The sequence below is a fragment of the Bubalus bubalis genome, chromosome 4 (assembly GCF_019923935.1).
Source record: "Bubalus bubalis isolate 160015118507 breed Murrah chromosome 4, NDDB_SH_1, whole genome shotgun sequence".
Taxonomy (NCBI): Eukaryota; Metazoa; Chordata; class Mammalia; order Artiodactyla; family Bovidae; genus Bubalus; species Bubalus bubalis.
The window spans coordinates 128,991,391-129,007,797 of NC_059160.1; the positions used below are offsets into that span (position 1 = coordinate 128,991,391).

Genomic DNA, 16,407 nt, shown 5'->3' on the forward strand with positions numbered 1-16,407 from the left:
TATTGTCATTGGCTTTTTCTGCATCTATTGAGATGTAATATGGTTTTTATCTTTCAGTTTGTTAATATGGTATATCACATTGATTGATTTGCATATATTGAAGAAGTCTTGCATTCCTGGAATAAACCCAACTTGCTCATGTTGTATGAGCTTTTTGATGTGTTGCTGAATTCTGTTTGCTAAAATTTTGCTGAGGGTTTTTGCATCTATGTTCATCAGTGATATTGGCCTGTAGTTTTGTTTTTTTGTGTTGTCTTTGTCTGGTTTTGGTATCAGGGTAATGGTGCCCTCATAGAATGAGTTTGGAAGTGTTCCTTCCTCTGCAATTTTTTGAAAGAGTTTTAGAAGGATAGGCATTAGCTCTTCTCTAAATGTTTTATAGAATTCTCCTGTGAAACCATCAGGTCCTGGGCTTTTGTTTTGTGGGAGATTTTTGATCACAGCTTTAATTTCAGTGCTTGTAATTGGGTTGTTCATAATTTCTATTTCTTCCTGGTTCAGTCTCGGAAGACTGAACTTATCTAATAATCTGTCCATTTCTTCCAGGTTATCCATTTTATTGCCATGTAGTTGTTCATAATAGTCTCTTATAATCCTTTGTATTTCTTCATTGTCTGTTGTAACCTCTCCTTTTTCATTTCTAATTTTGTTGATTTGATTCTTCTGTCTTTTGTTCTTGATGACTCTAGCTAAAGGTTTGTCAATTTTGTTTGTCTTCTCAAAGAACCAGCTTTTAGTTTTATTAATCTTTACTATTGTTTCTTTCATTTCTTTTTCATTTATTTCTGCTCAGATCTTTATGATTTTTTTCCTTCTACTAGTTTTGGCGTTTTTTTGTTGTTCTTCTTTTTCCACTTCTTTTAGGTGTAAAGTTAGGTTGTCTATTTGATGTTTTTCTTGTTTCTTGAGGTAGGATTGTATTACAATAAACTTCCCTCTTAGAACTGCTTTTGCTGCATCCCATCGGTTGAAGAAGGAAATGGCAACCCACTCCAGTGTTCTTGCCTGGAGAATCCCAGGGATGGGGGAGCCTGGTGGGCTGCTGTCTGTGGGGTTGCACAGAGTTGGACACGACTGAAGTGACTTAGCAGCAGCAGCAGCAGCATAGGTTTTGAATTGTCATGTTTTCATTGTCATTTTTGTCTAGAAACTTTTTGATTTTCCTTTTGATTTCTTCAGTAACCTGTTGGTTATTTAGAAGCATGTTGTTTAATCTCCATGTGTTTGTGTTTCTCACAGTTTTTTCTTGTAATTGATATCTAGTCTCACAGCCTTGTGGTTGGAGAAGATGCTTGATACGATTTCAATTTTATTAAATTTACTGAGGTTTGATTTGTGACCCAAGATGTAGTCTATCCTGGAGAATGTTCCACGTGCTCTTGATAAGAAGGTGTATTCTTCTACATTTGGATTGAATGTCCTGAAGATATCAGTGACAGCCATCTCATCTAATGTATCATCGAAGACTTGTGTTTCCTTATTAATTTTCTGTTTTGATGATCTGTCCATTGGTGTGAGTGGGGTGTTAATGTCACCTACTATTATTGTGTTACTGTCAATTTCTCCTTTTATGTCTGTTAATGTTTGTCTTATGTATTGATCTGCTCCTATGTTGGGTGCATAGATATTTACAATTGCTGTGTCTTCCTCTTGGATTGGTCCCTTGATCATTATGTAGTGTCCTTCCTTATCTCTTGTAATCTTCTTTATTTTAAGGTCTATTTTGTCTGATATGAGGATTGCTACTCCAGCTTTCCTTTGTTTGCCATTTGCATGGAATATATTTTTCCATCCTCTTATTTTCAATCTATATGTGTCTTTAAGTCTGAAGTGGGTTTCTTGTAAACAGCATATATATGGGTCTTATTTTTGTATCCATTCAGCCAGCTTGTATCTTTTGGTTGGAGCATTTAATCCATTTACATTTAAAGTAATTATTGATATATATGTCCCTATTGCCATTTTCTTAATTGTTTGGGGTTGATTTGGTAGATCTTTTTTCTTCTCTTGTATTTCTTGACTGTATCAGTTCAGTTCAGTTCAGTCGCTCAGCTGTGTCCGACTCTCTGTGACCCCATGAATTGCAGCACGCCAGGCCTCCCTGTCCATCACCAACTCCGGAGTTCACTGAGACTCACGTCCATTGAGTCAGTGATGCCATCCAGCCATCTCATCCTCTGTCGTCCCCTTCTCCTCTTGCCCCCAATCCCTCCCAGCATCAGAGTCTTTTCCAATGAGTCAACTCTTCGCATGAGGTGGCCAAAGTACTGGAGTTTCAGTTTTAGCATCATTCCTTCTAAAGAACACCCAGGACTGATCTCCTTCAGAATGGACTGGTTGGATCTCCTTGCAGTCCAAGGGACTCTCAAGAGTCTTCTCCAACACCACAGTTCAAAAGCATCAATTCTTCGGCGCTCAGCCTTCTTCACCGTCCAACTCTCACATCCATACATGACCACAGGAAAAACCATAGCCTTGACTAGACGGACCTTTTTTGGCAAAGTAATGTCTCTGCTTTTGAATATGCTTGACTATATAAATCCCTTTAATATTTGTTGTAAAGCTTGTTTGGTGGTACTGAATTCTCTTAACATTTGCTTGTCTGAAAAGCTTTTTATGTCTCCATCAGTTTTGAATGAGATCCTTGCTGGATACTGTAATCTTGGTTGTAGATTTTTCCCTTTCAGTATTTTAAATATATCTTGCCATTCCCCTCTGGCCTGCAGAGTTTCTGCTGAAAAATCAGCTCTTGAGCCCTTGCATGTTACTTGTTGCTTCTCCCTTGCTGCTTTTAATATTCTTTTTTTGTGCTTAGTCTTTGTTAGTTTGATTATTATGTGTCTTGGTGTGTTTCTTCTTGGGTTTATCCTGTATGGGACTCTTTGTGCCTCTTGGACTTGATTGACTATTTCCTTTTCCATGTTGGGGAAATTTTCAACTATAATCTCTTCAAAAATTTTCTCATACCCTTTCTTTTTCTCTTCTTCTTCTTCTGCTGCTGCTGCTGCTAAGTCGCTTCAGTTGTGTCCGACTCTGTGCGACCCCATAGACGGAAGCCCACCAGGCTCCCCCATCCCTGGGATTCTTCAGGCAGGAATACTGGAGTGGGTTGCCATTTCCTTCTCTAATGCATGAAAGTGAAAAGTCAAAGTGAAGTCACTCAGTCGTGTCCGACTCTTAGCGACCTCATGGACTGCAGCCTACCAGGCTCCTCCATCCATGGGATTTTCCAGGCAAGAGTACTGGAGTGGGGTGCCATTGCCTTCTCCGTTCTTCTGGGAACCCTATAATTCGAATGTTGGTGCATTCGATATTGTCCCAGAAGTCTCTGAGACTATCCTCAGTTGGTTTTGTTCTTTTTAGTTTATTCTGCTCTTTAGAAGTTATTTCTATCATTTTATCTTCCAGCTCACTGATTTGTTCTTCTGCTTCAGATACTCTCCTTCTAGAGTATTTTTAATTTCAGTAATTGTGTTGTTTGTCTCTGTATGTTTATTCTTTAATTCTTCTAGGTCTTTGTTAATTGTTTCTTGCATTTTCTCCATTTTGTTTTCAAGGTTTTTTTTATCATCTTTACTATGACTATTCTGAATTCTTTTTCAGGTAGTTTGCCTCTTTTCTCTTCATTTATTTGGACTTCTGTGTTTCTAAGTTGTTCCTTCATTTGTGCTGTATTTCCCTGCCTTTTCATCATTTTTTTTTTTAACTTATTGAGTTTGAGGTCTCCTTTTCCCAGGCTTCAAGGTTGAATTCTTTCTTCCTTTTGGTTTCTGCCCTCCTAAGGTTGGTCCAGTGATTTCTATAAGCTTCATATAGGGTGAGATTTGTGTTAAGTTTTTGTTTGTTTGTTTGTTTTTCCTTTGATGGGCAAGGCTGAGTGAGGGGGTAATCCTGTCTGCTGATGAGTGGGTTTGTATTTTTGTTTTGTTTGTTGCTTAGATGAGGTATCCTGCTCAGGGTGCTACTGGTGGTTGGGTGATGTTGGGTCTTGTATTCATGTGGTTTCCTTTGTGTGAGTTCTCACTATTTGATACTCCCTAGGGTTAGTTCTCTGGTAGTCTAGAGTCTTGGAGTCAGTGCTCCCACTCCAAAGGCTCAGGGCTTGATGTGGTTCTGGAGGCTGGATGTTCACCATCAGGGTGGCAGCAGGTCAAGTTCTGGTGAGGGATAGCTTCCTGGTTGGAGATAGCCCAATATTCCCTTTGTAACTTCAGGTGTCTGCATCTCCTGCCCTGGTCTCACTGTCTCTCCAGGCGGCCACCAAGCTTAGCATCCCCAGGGCAAGGAACATGGTTGACCCAAGGTAGGAGGCTGAGAGGGTTTGCAGGGCAGGCTGGGGTATCATGTGAGAAGTTGCTACCAAGGAAGAAGTCTTGCTCTGCTCAAGCAACTTCTTAAGGAAGGCCTTGGCTTCCAGGTCCAGTGGGGCCCCTGGGAAGGGCATCGGGGTACCAGGTAGGGCTCCATAGGGGCTGAAGTGAGCTTTTTCACTCTCCTCTTTCACCCTCATCAAGAGGCTCTTGCTCTTTTGTTCCTCCTCACTTTCTGCTGCTAGAATGGTATCAGCTGCATATCTGAGGTTGTTGATATTTCTCCCAGCAATCTTGACTCCAGCCTGTGATTCATCCAGCCTAGCATTTCACATGATGTATTCTGCATATAAGTTAAATAAACAGGATGACAAGATACAGCCTAGTCACACTCCTCTCCCAGTTGTGAACCTGTCCACTGTTCCATGTTCACTTCGAACTGTTGCTTCTTGACCCATGTACAGCTTTCTTGGGAGACAGACAGGTAAGGTAAGACAGACAGGTAAGACTACAGGTAAGGAAATCTGGTATTCCCTTCTCTTTAAGAATTTTCCACAGTTTTTTGTGATTTACACAGTCAAAGGCTTCATCATAGTCAACGAAGCAGAAGTAGATATTTTTCTGGCATTCCCTTTCTTTCTCCATGATCCATTTCCTAGAGAAGAAAATGGTAACCTAGTCCAGTATTCTTGCCTGAACCCCACAGACAGTATGAAAAGGCTAAAAATCCATGTAAATATGGTCAATTAATTTATAACAAAAGAGGCTAAAGTATACAATGAGGAAATAGCAGTTTTTTCCATAGTTGGTTTTGGGAAAACTGTACAGCTACATGTAAAAAATGAAATTAGAGCATTTTTTCCTCATTATATACAAAAGTAAATTTTAAATAGACTAAAGACCAAAATGTAAAGCAATAAGCATAAAACTCCTAGATACAGGCATAGGCAGTACAGTCTTTTATGTAAGTTTTAGCCCTGTTTTTTTGGATTTGTCTCCTCAAGCAAGAGAAACAAAAGCAAAAATAAACAAATGGAACCTTAAACTTAAAAGTTTTTGCACAGTGGAGGAAACCACCAACAAAATGGAAGACAACATACTAAATGAGAGAAAATATTTGCAAATGATATATATCTGATAAGAGATTAATAGTATGAAAAATACATAAATAGCTCAAACAACTCAGTATCAAAAATACAAACCAATTAAAAAATAGCCAGAAGACCTGAATAAACACTTTCCAAGGAAGACATAAAAATGGACAACAGGCACCTAAAAAGGTGTTTAACATCATGAATTATCAGGGAAATGCAAATGAAAACCACAATGAGATATAACTTTGTACCTGTTGGAATACCTAGCATCAAAAAGACAAGAAGTGTTGGCAAGGATGTGGTGAAAAGGGATCCCTAGTACACTAGGAGAGGGGATGCAAACTGGTACAGCTGCTATGGAAAAGTGTGGAAGTTCCTCAAAAAATTTAAAAATAGAACTAATACATGATTCAACAGTCTTATTTCTGGGTAGTCAGCCAAAGGAAATAAAATCATTATCTTGAGGAAATATCTGTACCTCCATGTCCTTATGTTTACTGCAGCATTATTTGTAATAGTCAATATATGGAAACAGCGTAAGTTTCCACTTATTGAAGGAGTAGAATACACACACACACACACACAGGAATATTATTCACCCATAAAAAGAAGGAAATCCTGCCATTTGCAGCAACATAGACAAAAATTATCCTTAGTGAAATAAGCCAGGCAGAGAAAGACAAATACTGCATGATATCACTTACTGGTGGAATGTTAAAAAAAAAAAAAATCAGGCTTATAGTAACAGAGTAGAATGGTGGTACCCAGGGGCTCAGAAGTGGGGGAAATGGGGATACATTGTAATTGTCAATTATACCTCAATAAAACTGAAATAAAACTACTTTTGTTAATAAAATACACATTTCTCACTGTTGGAGAAAGCAATTACAAATATGGAAAGGAGGCATGACCATCGCCAAAGCTGGCACTCTCTGGTATCTCTTTTTAATCTGAATTTTTAAAAAAATCCCAACATTTGGAAACATTTTGGATAAATGAGAATTCATTGTAAAATTAATCAGAATTTCGATAGTTACATCTTTAGGTATACTCTGATTCTTACTTAGAATTATTCTAAGACCATAACCCAGGTGTCTAGCAGATTTTGCTTTGCTTTAGAATTTTCAAAGAAAATATCTTTAAAAAATTCTTTCCAATAAAAAGGAACAGTGATTTTCAAAATGTATGCATAAAACAAGAGGAATTTTCTGTCAGAAGTAGGCACCGTCTTCGGAGCAGCCAGAATTGTCTGGTGTTTCCACTTTAAGCCTCTTAGCTACATTTCTGTTTCTGTAGAGCAAGAGCAGATCCCAGAAAAGTAATTTTTCTTCCTTTGTAGAAACTTCTTTATCTAGCAGAAAATGGTAACTCATCAAACCTGCAGTAGAAGGCAACTCTTCACCTCTCAGTCAATATGATCAACATTAAGCATCCATCAAATGAAGGATTGGGAGTGATAACCTTAAAAAATCCTGCTAGGCAACTGGTTATTGATTCTCTGTTCAGCCTGATGGATGAATGTGCAAAGGCAACAAGTGATTGGAGAAAACACAAACCTGCCTGCCTGCCTGCATTGGGCTGGTTCAGGCAGGAATTCTGGCCAGAAAGCATCATCTCCGGTTTTACCAAAAACGTAATTCCTTCATCCTGATTCATCAGAATTCGATTCTAGCAGGATATCTACTCTTCCTTGCCTTGCCTTTGGATTTTCAGAAAAGCCCAGGGAACAATTTACAATAAAACATAATTACTTTTAGCCTGGCTGTTTATATGCTTGGGACTATTTGAAGGATGAAGTTTGTGATTTATACCAAGAAAAAAAAATTGGCATGTTTAATAGTATGAAGGGGCTTGGCAAAAGGGCTTAATTTATTTTTGAGATTAAATTCTTTTCAGGGGCTTTAGAAACATTGATTCATATGAAAATAATAAATGTGCTAATTACAGCTTAATTGTTTCACCTCATTAAGGCAATACCACAAGACCTCTCATTAGCCACATCAACTTCACGGGTGAAAATGATTATAGCTCTTGTGCAAAGACTCCTGGAGTCAATCAGCTGTCATCAGGCTGAGCTACTCTTGACCAGAATCAGAGAGTTAACGATCTTTCTGGCAGCATCCTTCTCCCATCTCCACAGGTGTTCAGTGCCCTTAGGTCTTCTGCAGTAACATTTCTAAAGCTCTCCTTGCCCAGTTACCTTAAGAAGGATCGAGTATTAAGTGGGGCTTTATTACAGCACTTGTAACTTTCTGTTACAATGATTTATTCAGGATTGTCTTCTTACTAGACTATAACTTCTAGTCAATAAATTTTCATTGAATAAATTAATGTGTGACTGATGAAAGTTATAAATGACCAACATTGGGACTTCCCTGGTGGTCCAGTGGTTAAGAATCTGCCTTGCAAAGCAGGGGACATGGGTTTGATCCCTGGCTGGGGAACTAAGATCCCACATGCTGCAACTAAACCTGCACACCATGACCACTGAGCCCGAGTGCTCTAAAGCCCACGTGCCACAACTCAAGATGCCGCGTGCTACAAACTAAGACCCGACACAGCCAAATAAGTATAATTTTATTTTAAATGAGCAGTACTGTTTTGCCCATTTCAAAGTAATTAAAATGTAATGAAGTAGATCGTAAGCTCCTGACGGACAAAAAATAGATCTTATTGAAATTGGGTTCTGGAGGATAACACAATGGCTGGCACAAAATGGTTGCTAAAAGATAATAAAGAGAAAAATGATGACAATCTCTTAACCTCAAAAGAGCAAGCTCTGATGGGAGAGTTCTGAACTTGGACAAGAACAGATTTAGATGAGAGTCTTTCCAGGTACCACCTGGAGTTACATGTCTCCCACTGGGATCCCCAAAGGGGAATTACCTGTATGAATAAATCCCTTTGACTCAGACCCAGCCTAACTACAGCAAACAGCTGCCCAACAGTCATGAACTGGCTGTCACTGGACGTGTCCAGGGAGAGTCAAGATGTGTCGAAGTCACTGGTCAGGGGTCCCTCCATTCAGAGGATTATGTGAGCATGAAGGCTCCATGGATCATGTTCTCATTTACTGCATTATTCACAGACTGACAACAGAGGACTATCATTATCATCCAATGAGGGTTCAGCATTACCAAAGAAGCAATAAGAATGTTTTCCAGCTCAGAGCATGTAATTCTTATCACAGCAGAGTGGGATACCCAAGCACATAAATCAATTCCTATCTTAATTAGTCAGTGTCTGCTGAACACCTTGAAATTGAAAAGAGACATATAACAAAAGTTATGTAACAAGCTTCCAGCTGCAGCCTGTCCCCTGCCGGCCCCTGAAAATCCTTTTAGTAACTGTATTCTGATGGTTCTGGAGAAGGCAATGGCACTCCACTCCAGTACTCTTGCCTGGAAAATCCCATGGACGGAGGAGCCTGGTAGGCTGCAGTCCATGGGGTCTCTAAGAGTCGGACACGACTGAGCGATCTGTCTCCGAAACTGTGAACAGACAGATGAAGGTAAATAGTTAACAAGAAAACATCTCAAAGCCTCTCCCCCTGCTCAAGGATGTAATTTGACTGAGTGTTGTATATTTACTTGAGTTGACTGAAAGAGAGGAAAAGACACTCATCCAGCACCAGGCAAATCAGCCGCCAGAGTGTCGAGAGATGTGATCATTTTACAAACCAGTCTGGCTGGTTTACACTGTGAGCTCAGAAAAAAAAAAAAAAAAAAAAATTTTTTTTTCTCTTCTCTTCATTCCAAAGTTTTGGAAATGGAAGTAAACTTCATGACTCACTCTTGTTCCTGTTGAACGCTGACATGGAGATGAAGGAATAAAGGAATAAATACAGAAACAGGTGATGAAGGAAAATCAGAAGACTGATGTCTTGTGGGTGGGGGAAAGGAATTAGTCCTCCTGTCTTCCCTCCTTTGTAAACTTCATGCTTTGACAGCGGGCATGAAGTCTTCCTCAAAACCTTAAGACTTAGCAACATATCTGGAAGATTTGGGGAAGGGGCTTTGTGTGCAGAGAGGAACAGTGTTCATGTTAAGAATATTTCAAATTCTGACATTTGTACTTCATCAGCAAGAAGAAATTTGCTTATGTGATTGTGAAAATACTGTAGGAGGCACCCCATGGAGCGGGGTACGGGCTCAGGTGTGTCCCTGGGAAACTCATGCCACAGAGAGAAAGAGAAACGCATGCAGGAGCAAGAGAGCAAGGAGAGCACAAGCTAATGAAAACAAATGATGAAGGAAGAGGAGTTTGTGCAGAAGGGGGAGAAGAGCGGGAAAAGACATGGATGTAATTCCTTCTCTCTCTCTCTCTCTCTCTGCCTCTGAATGCTCAGCGACCTTCATTCACTATACCCACCCCCCACCCAATCCCACCCATCCCCGCACCAACAGATGCCCCTCCAAGGTCAGGCCCCAATCCTGTCCCCCTTTTCTCTCACACCCACATCTCATCCATCGATCTCGTTGCTCAAAACCCTTCAGTGACTTCTCTCCTTGAGAATCAGGTCTAAACCCCGTGTGACTTGGCCCCTGGGTGCTTGTCTGTCCTCGTCTCCCACTATGCTCTCAGCCTCCCAGGTCCTGCTCGCCCCTGCCGAAATGTTCTCCACACAGAGTCCTGTGGCACACTCCCCAGCGTGACTCAGGTCCCTGCTCAAATGTCCTCGCTTAGAGAGACATTACTGACTCATAAAAGGGCAGCTCCTCTCTCCTCCACCCCATCACCACTTAGCCTGCTAACCAGATTTCGGCTAACACACATCGCTACCTGATATTCTAGTCCACATAGATTCAGTCTGTCTCCTGTACTAGAGCATCAGCTACCCAAGGGCAGGGATGCTTTGCCTGCTGTTGTACCTTCCACACCTCCATCGTATTGGGCACCCGACCAGTGTCCTATCAATGCATTTTGAGTGGATGTGTGAATGAATCACTGCAGTATGCACGGCTGCTTCTCTTTTCCTCGGGTTTTATGTCTGAACATCTGCGTGTCACTCTCTTCCCTCTTGTGCCCCACACAATGCCTCCCACTTGGGGAGGTCCAAATGCCCAGGAAGAAAAGCACCTGTTGTCTTAGAGGCTCCTTCTGTGTGCCAGCCACTGAGAACGGCCTTTTGAACTGCTAGCAGTTTCCTAATAATTACTTGGTTAATGAACACGTGTGCTGCTGCTCAGTCACTCAGTTGTGACTCTAGTATTTCCCGGGTAAGAACACTGGAGAGGGTTGCCATTTTCTTCTCGGGGATCTTCCTGACCAAGGGATCGAACCTTCATCCCCTGCATTGCAGGCAGATTCTTTACCACTGAGCCTTTGGGGAAGCCCGTAACCATGTCTTCTGGCTGCTTTTATTATGAAGTGAGACTGGGTGATGGGCAGCTAGTTCTTGGGGCTGCATTGAGGGGAAAGCTTCTATTAAGAACTGTGATACCCAGGACTCCTGAAGACCCATCTGTCCGTCACACTGTTCACTTTGGTTTCGAATCTAAAGAACCGTTTCTTTACAGTGAACATTTCATAGTTAAAGACTCGCCTCCTCAACCTAAAAAGGCTTTGGGTTGGTGGGTTTCCTCTTGCGAGGGGTTTCCTCATCCCAGGTAGGAAGAGTACCAGCTGGATGATGTCCAGGTTCACAGAGCCTCCCCACTGGCACACCCCGGCTCAGGATTCAGTAGCCCTTCACCACTCTGCCACTTCAGTTTCAGCACTGACGATTTCTCGCTGACAAACCAGTCCCTTGCATGAGAATCTAATGTGGCTGATAGACCAGGACGGGCCTTGGTTGATTGGACGGTGGGTGGCAGCAGGTGTGCAGAGCTGATACTGACTTTCATTAGCTCTCCTCCAGGCTGTGAAACCCCATGACTTGAAGCTAGTGACACCAAAATGCTTTGAGAATCTCCAAATCCACCCAATCCCTTCTTGAAAGCACAAGAGGGGCCACTGTAACCATCTCCGGTGTGTGTGTGTGTGTTCTGAAGTTGTTTTGTTGAAATGGTGACCTTGGTGCTGAATGGTACCACTCTACTGCTCCCACAGTCCCCGAGTCCTCTGATCATGAGGCATTTTGTGTACACACTGGAGAATTTATACTCACAATGCAACTTGGTGGTGTGGGGGGAAAAATAATTAAATGTCCATCCCGGCTTGTTGATCATTTAGTTTTGCCCAGTGCCTCTTGACTAAAAATGCTCATGCTCTCAGATGTATTTTCTGCCCCCTTCTTTCTCTAAGACAGTATATGGAGCGGGTGAGGCGTACATGCCTCTCATGTGGGAGGGTTTTGGGGGTGCTTAGCAGTGTTCTCTTCTTTGGGGGGTGACGTTTCTTGTCCATCTGGGAGCTGCTGCTGTTTGCAGCTGAAATCTAACTTGTGAATCGGTCTCTATCTGCTTAGCGCCCAGTCTGGACATATCCCTTCTGAAGCTTGGCTGTGCCTCCCGCTGGCCTGGACATCGAGATAACCTTTCAGAGCCTCCTCATCCCTGCTATTGGGACCTCCACTGCTCACCCCTCTCCCTAAAGGTGCTGTCAGCCGTGGGGGTCTCGTATATTGAAGAGGAATAAAATATACCACCCCAAATGTGTCTCTTTGGCATAAAGATTAACTTGAGCTGGTCTTTGTTTGTTTGTTTCTTTTTTGGCCACACTATGTGGCTTGTACTGACTAGGTTCCTAGTTTCACCACTAGGAATCGAACCCAGACCCTGGGCCGTGAGATTACAGAGTCCCAACCACCAGACCACCAGGGAATTCCTGAGCTGTTTATTTTTAAGGAACAGCAGGCATAGGAAAATCTCTGAAATGAAAACTTACCTTTTTGTTGTTGTTGTTCAGTCGCTAAGTCATGTCCGAATCTTTGCGAAGAGATGTTTATATTTCTAAGGGACATCTCCATTTGTAAGATTATACTGGGAAGAGGAGAATGCCATTCCAGATAATGTTTCCAGTATCTGGAAACTCTCATCAGTGGAGATGACAGCAAAGTAACCTGCATAACTTCCACAGCCCAGTTTACCGTGCTCTGCTTGATAACCTCCCATAACCGGCATCCCCTGCCCTGTACCCCCAGTATCTCCTTTCATCTTTAACTGGAGATGATATTTAAGGTGCTTGGTTCGGGCCATTTCAGGGAAGTATCCAGTACACCTGTTACTAAGCTTCCATTTGTTTTGCTCCTGCTAATCTGTCTTTTTATTACAGGGACATAGCCTAGAACCTAGAAGGGTAGAGGAAAAATGAAAATTATTTTTCTTCCCCTACATCATACCTCACTGCTGCTGCTGCTGCTGCTAAGGCGCTTCAGTCGTGTCCGACTCTGTGCGACCCCATAGACGGCAGCCCACCAGGCTCTGCCGTCCCTGGGATTCTCCAGGCAAGAACACTGGAGTGGGTTGCCATTTCCTTCTCCAATGCATGGAAGTGAAAAGTGAAAGTGAAGTCGCTCAGTCATGTCCGACTCTTAGCGACCCCATGGACTGCAGCCTACCAGGCTCCTCCGTCCATGGGATTTTCCAGGCAAGAGTACTGGAGTGGGGTGCCATTGCCTTCTCCGAACATACCTCACTAGAACCGAGGAAAGCCCAGACAACAGGTGCCCGAGGCCTGCTCACCTGACCATCCTGTGTGGCAAGTCTGCTTGACTATGGTAGCAGACAGTCTGGTCCAAGGAGGCCTCTTCCTGGGCCTTCTTCTGGAGCCCCAAACCAGAAGAGCAGAGGAGCATCCCTTTCTTCTTCTACCTCTGGCCCTTCACAATGGAAAGAAGGGATTGTCTTTTTCTCTTCCTTTGTCATTGTTTTAGTTTGCTAGGTTTGCCATAACAAAGCACCACAAACTGAGTAGCCTAAACAACAGAACATCTATTGTCTCCCACTTCTGGGGGCTAGAAGAAGTCTGAGATGGTGGTTTTGGCAGAAGCAGTTCTTTTTGAGAGCTGTGGGGGAAGGGTCTGTCCTCAGCCTCTCCTTGGCTTATAGATAACCATCTTCATGCTCCTATGGCCTTGTATAGCTGTCTGTACAGATTTCCTTCTATAAAAGGACACCAGTCATGTTAGATTGGGCTGCCCTGGTGGCTTAGATGGTAAAGAATCTGCCTGTAATGCAGGACATCTGGGTTCAATCCCTGTGTCTGGAAGATCCCTCGTAACAGGGAATGGCTGCTGCTGCTGCTAAGTCACTTCAGTCGTGTCCGACTCTGTGCGACCCCAGAGATGGCAGCCCACCAGGCTTCCCTGTCCCTGGGATTCTCCAGGCAAGAACACTGGAGTGGGTTGCCATTTCCTCCTCCAATAAAAGTGAAAGTGAAGTTGCTCAGTCGTGTCCGACTCTTAGTGACCCCATGGACTACAGCCGACCAGGCTCCTCCATCCATGGGATTTTCCAGGCAGGAGTATTGGAGTGGGCTGCCATTGCCTTCTCCAAGGGAATGGCTACTCACTCCTGTATTCTTGCATGGGAAATCCCAAGGACAGAGGAGCCTGGTGGGCTACAGTCTATGGGGTTGGAAAGAGTGGGACATGACTGAGCCACTCACACATACACATTAGATCAGGGTTCACCCTATTACCTCGTTTTAACATGATTACCTCTGCAAAGATCTTATTTCTAAATAAGATCACATTCTGAGTTATAAACTGGGGTTTAAGGGTTTCAAAATGTGAATTTGGAGGGGGACACAATTCAACTTACAATGGTCATATTCTGCTTCTACCAGAAAGGAATGCAGGTTCTCAAGTCATTCCCACCCAGTAACTGTTATGGATGAATGGATTTGCCCTTTCTTCATTAGACGGATGACTCTATGATCCAAGTCATCCAGGCTTGATGGTTAATATGCCAGTGGATGAGAGGAAGGTGTTTTGAAAATCCTCTATTAAAGCTGTAGCCTAGTCGCAACACCATTGCCTTAGTAGTTAATCCTACTTTACATGTCAAAAGCTGAATATTAACTAAGTCTTTCTCTCTGCACCTTTTTCTGTGACATTGTTCATCTTCCCCAAAACATTTCCTTCTTCCAATTTGTGCCTGGATGCTCTGGACCAGCTGGGAGAAGGCCATGCAATTAGAAAGGTAAGAGAACAACCGTTGCCAAGTTTTAAAGCATTATCTCTATTGCAAGAAACTGATGGGTGATGGCAGTCATCTTTGAAAAGAAGACAGTCATTTTGCTCTTTCATTTGCCAGGCTGATTTTTATGAGTATATACTAAAATCCGTAGATCTTGGTTTGGGCTTCCCTGATGACTCAGTGGGTAAAGGATCTTCCTACGAATGCAGGAGACACAGGAGATGCAGGTTCTTTCCCTGGGTTGGGAAGATCCCCTGGAGAAAATGTGGCAACCCACTCCAGTATTCTTGCTTGGAAAATCCCATGGATGGAGGAGCCTGGTGGGCTATAGTCCAAAGGGTTCCAAAGAGTTGAACACAACTGAGTGACTAAGTACACACACACACACACACACACACACACACAGAGATCTTTGTTTACAATAATATTAATTGAAGAGAGAATCTGATATTCAGGATGGGGAGAGGTAGCTATGAAATCAGAAAAAAAAAAAAAAAAAGTAACTTGAGGGAGGAATCGATTGAGGGAGTTAAAGAAATAAGCTCAGCTTAAGACAAAACTTTAAAAGCAAATAGAGACCAAAGATGAGGTAGTTGGATATCTTTCCTTACCATTTTCTCCCCTGCATCCCCACTTCCTCAATTCTCTCTTCTTTCTTCCCTGACGCTTCTCTCAGCTTGATTTTCCTTCTACAGAGCCTTTCTTCAGGCCCTAGAACCAAGGATGGAAATGATTAGTACTTAGATGAACTACCTATGAGTTAAAAGTTTTTTTTTTTAATGCATCAATGCAGAGAGCTAACTAAAATTTGCATTGCTTTTTGTTTCCATTTTAAAAATAACATGGTACCATCAAAAGAAAACTTTTGCTCATATTCCTACTACTTTAAAACACCTAATTTCATTTTTCTGCAGCACCTTCCTGGCATGCCTGTCTGCAGAAAAATTGCTGTAAAATAGTCAGGCTGGGCCACATACCAGATATATTTTCCAATTCTTTCACTTAACAGCATATCACAAATATTTCCCATGTGATATCTTAATAATCACAATTGACATACCATAACATCATAGTAAATCATGATCATTGTTTAATATTTGCATAATGTCACAACTCACTGATTTCTCTTAATTAACCATTTTTCTTTGCGGCACAATTTGACAATATCCAGTTCTTCAGTTTAACAACAACAATCATTGAACATCCTGGCTCTTTTTCTCACTGAATTGGTGGTTTTAGGGCACATTCCTTGCAGTGCTATTCTGGGGTCAATGATTAAAAACACTTCCATGCCTTTTGATATGTATTTACGTCATGTATTTAATTAGAAAATGAATGCTGAGTTTTCCAAACTGCCACACAAAGTTGAATTAGCTTTCTGGTTTTAAAATATATATTGGCTATTCTGTATTATGTTCATACTATGTAAATGTATACTTCAGTGTACAGATAAGCCAAATTTATCAGTCTTCTTATGAAGAGTGTATTCTTAGCAGTGGAGAGCTATACTATTATGCACAAGGGTAGGATTCCTATTCTCCTCCATCCCCTTTCAGTTCCTGGGACACTCTCAGCCTACCAAGAACACCAGTGAGTGCACCTCGCTGGGTTCTGGTTGCAGGGAAGGAGAGGTGGTTCACTAACGCCTTTTTCCAGAATATTCCTGTAGGCGGAAGGAGTAGGAAGTGTTGTCAAGGCCTGAGAAACAGGACCCAGCTGCTTCTCAGAGCTCTGTAAGAAGCGGGGAGGTTGCCTTGTGGGCTGCTGTCTCTCCTCTTTCAGGTGAAGCCACAATTTAAATATCTCTGGAGGAACAGAGATTTGATTTCCTCACTGTAGCCTGCTGCCAACTCTCAGCAGCTGGCAGGGCTGCCAACGAATGCGTCCAGAGATGGATTTGAAAGAGAAGGAAGACGGAAA

The 16,407-nt window shown here is 42.2% G+C and overlaps 1 long non-coding RNA gene across 1 annotated transcript; it reads left to right on the forward strand.

Annotated features, from left to right (window-relative positions):
- The first annotated feature begins 4,002 nt into the window (after positions 1 to 4,002).
- LOC123333403 lies at positions 4,003 to 12,034 on the forward strand. The gene is made up of 2 exons (XR_006550721.2): positions 4,003 to 8,915; positions 9,165 to 12,034. It is a non-coding gene; the product is annotated as an uncharacterized LOC123333403 (long non-coding RNA).
- The last annotated feature ends 4,373 nt before the right edge of the window (positions 12,035 to 16,407 follow it).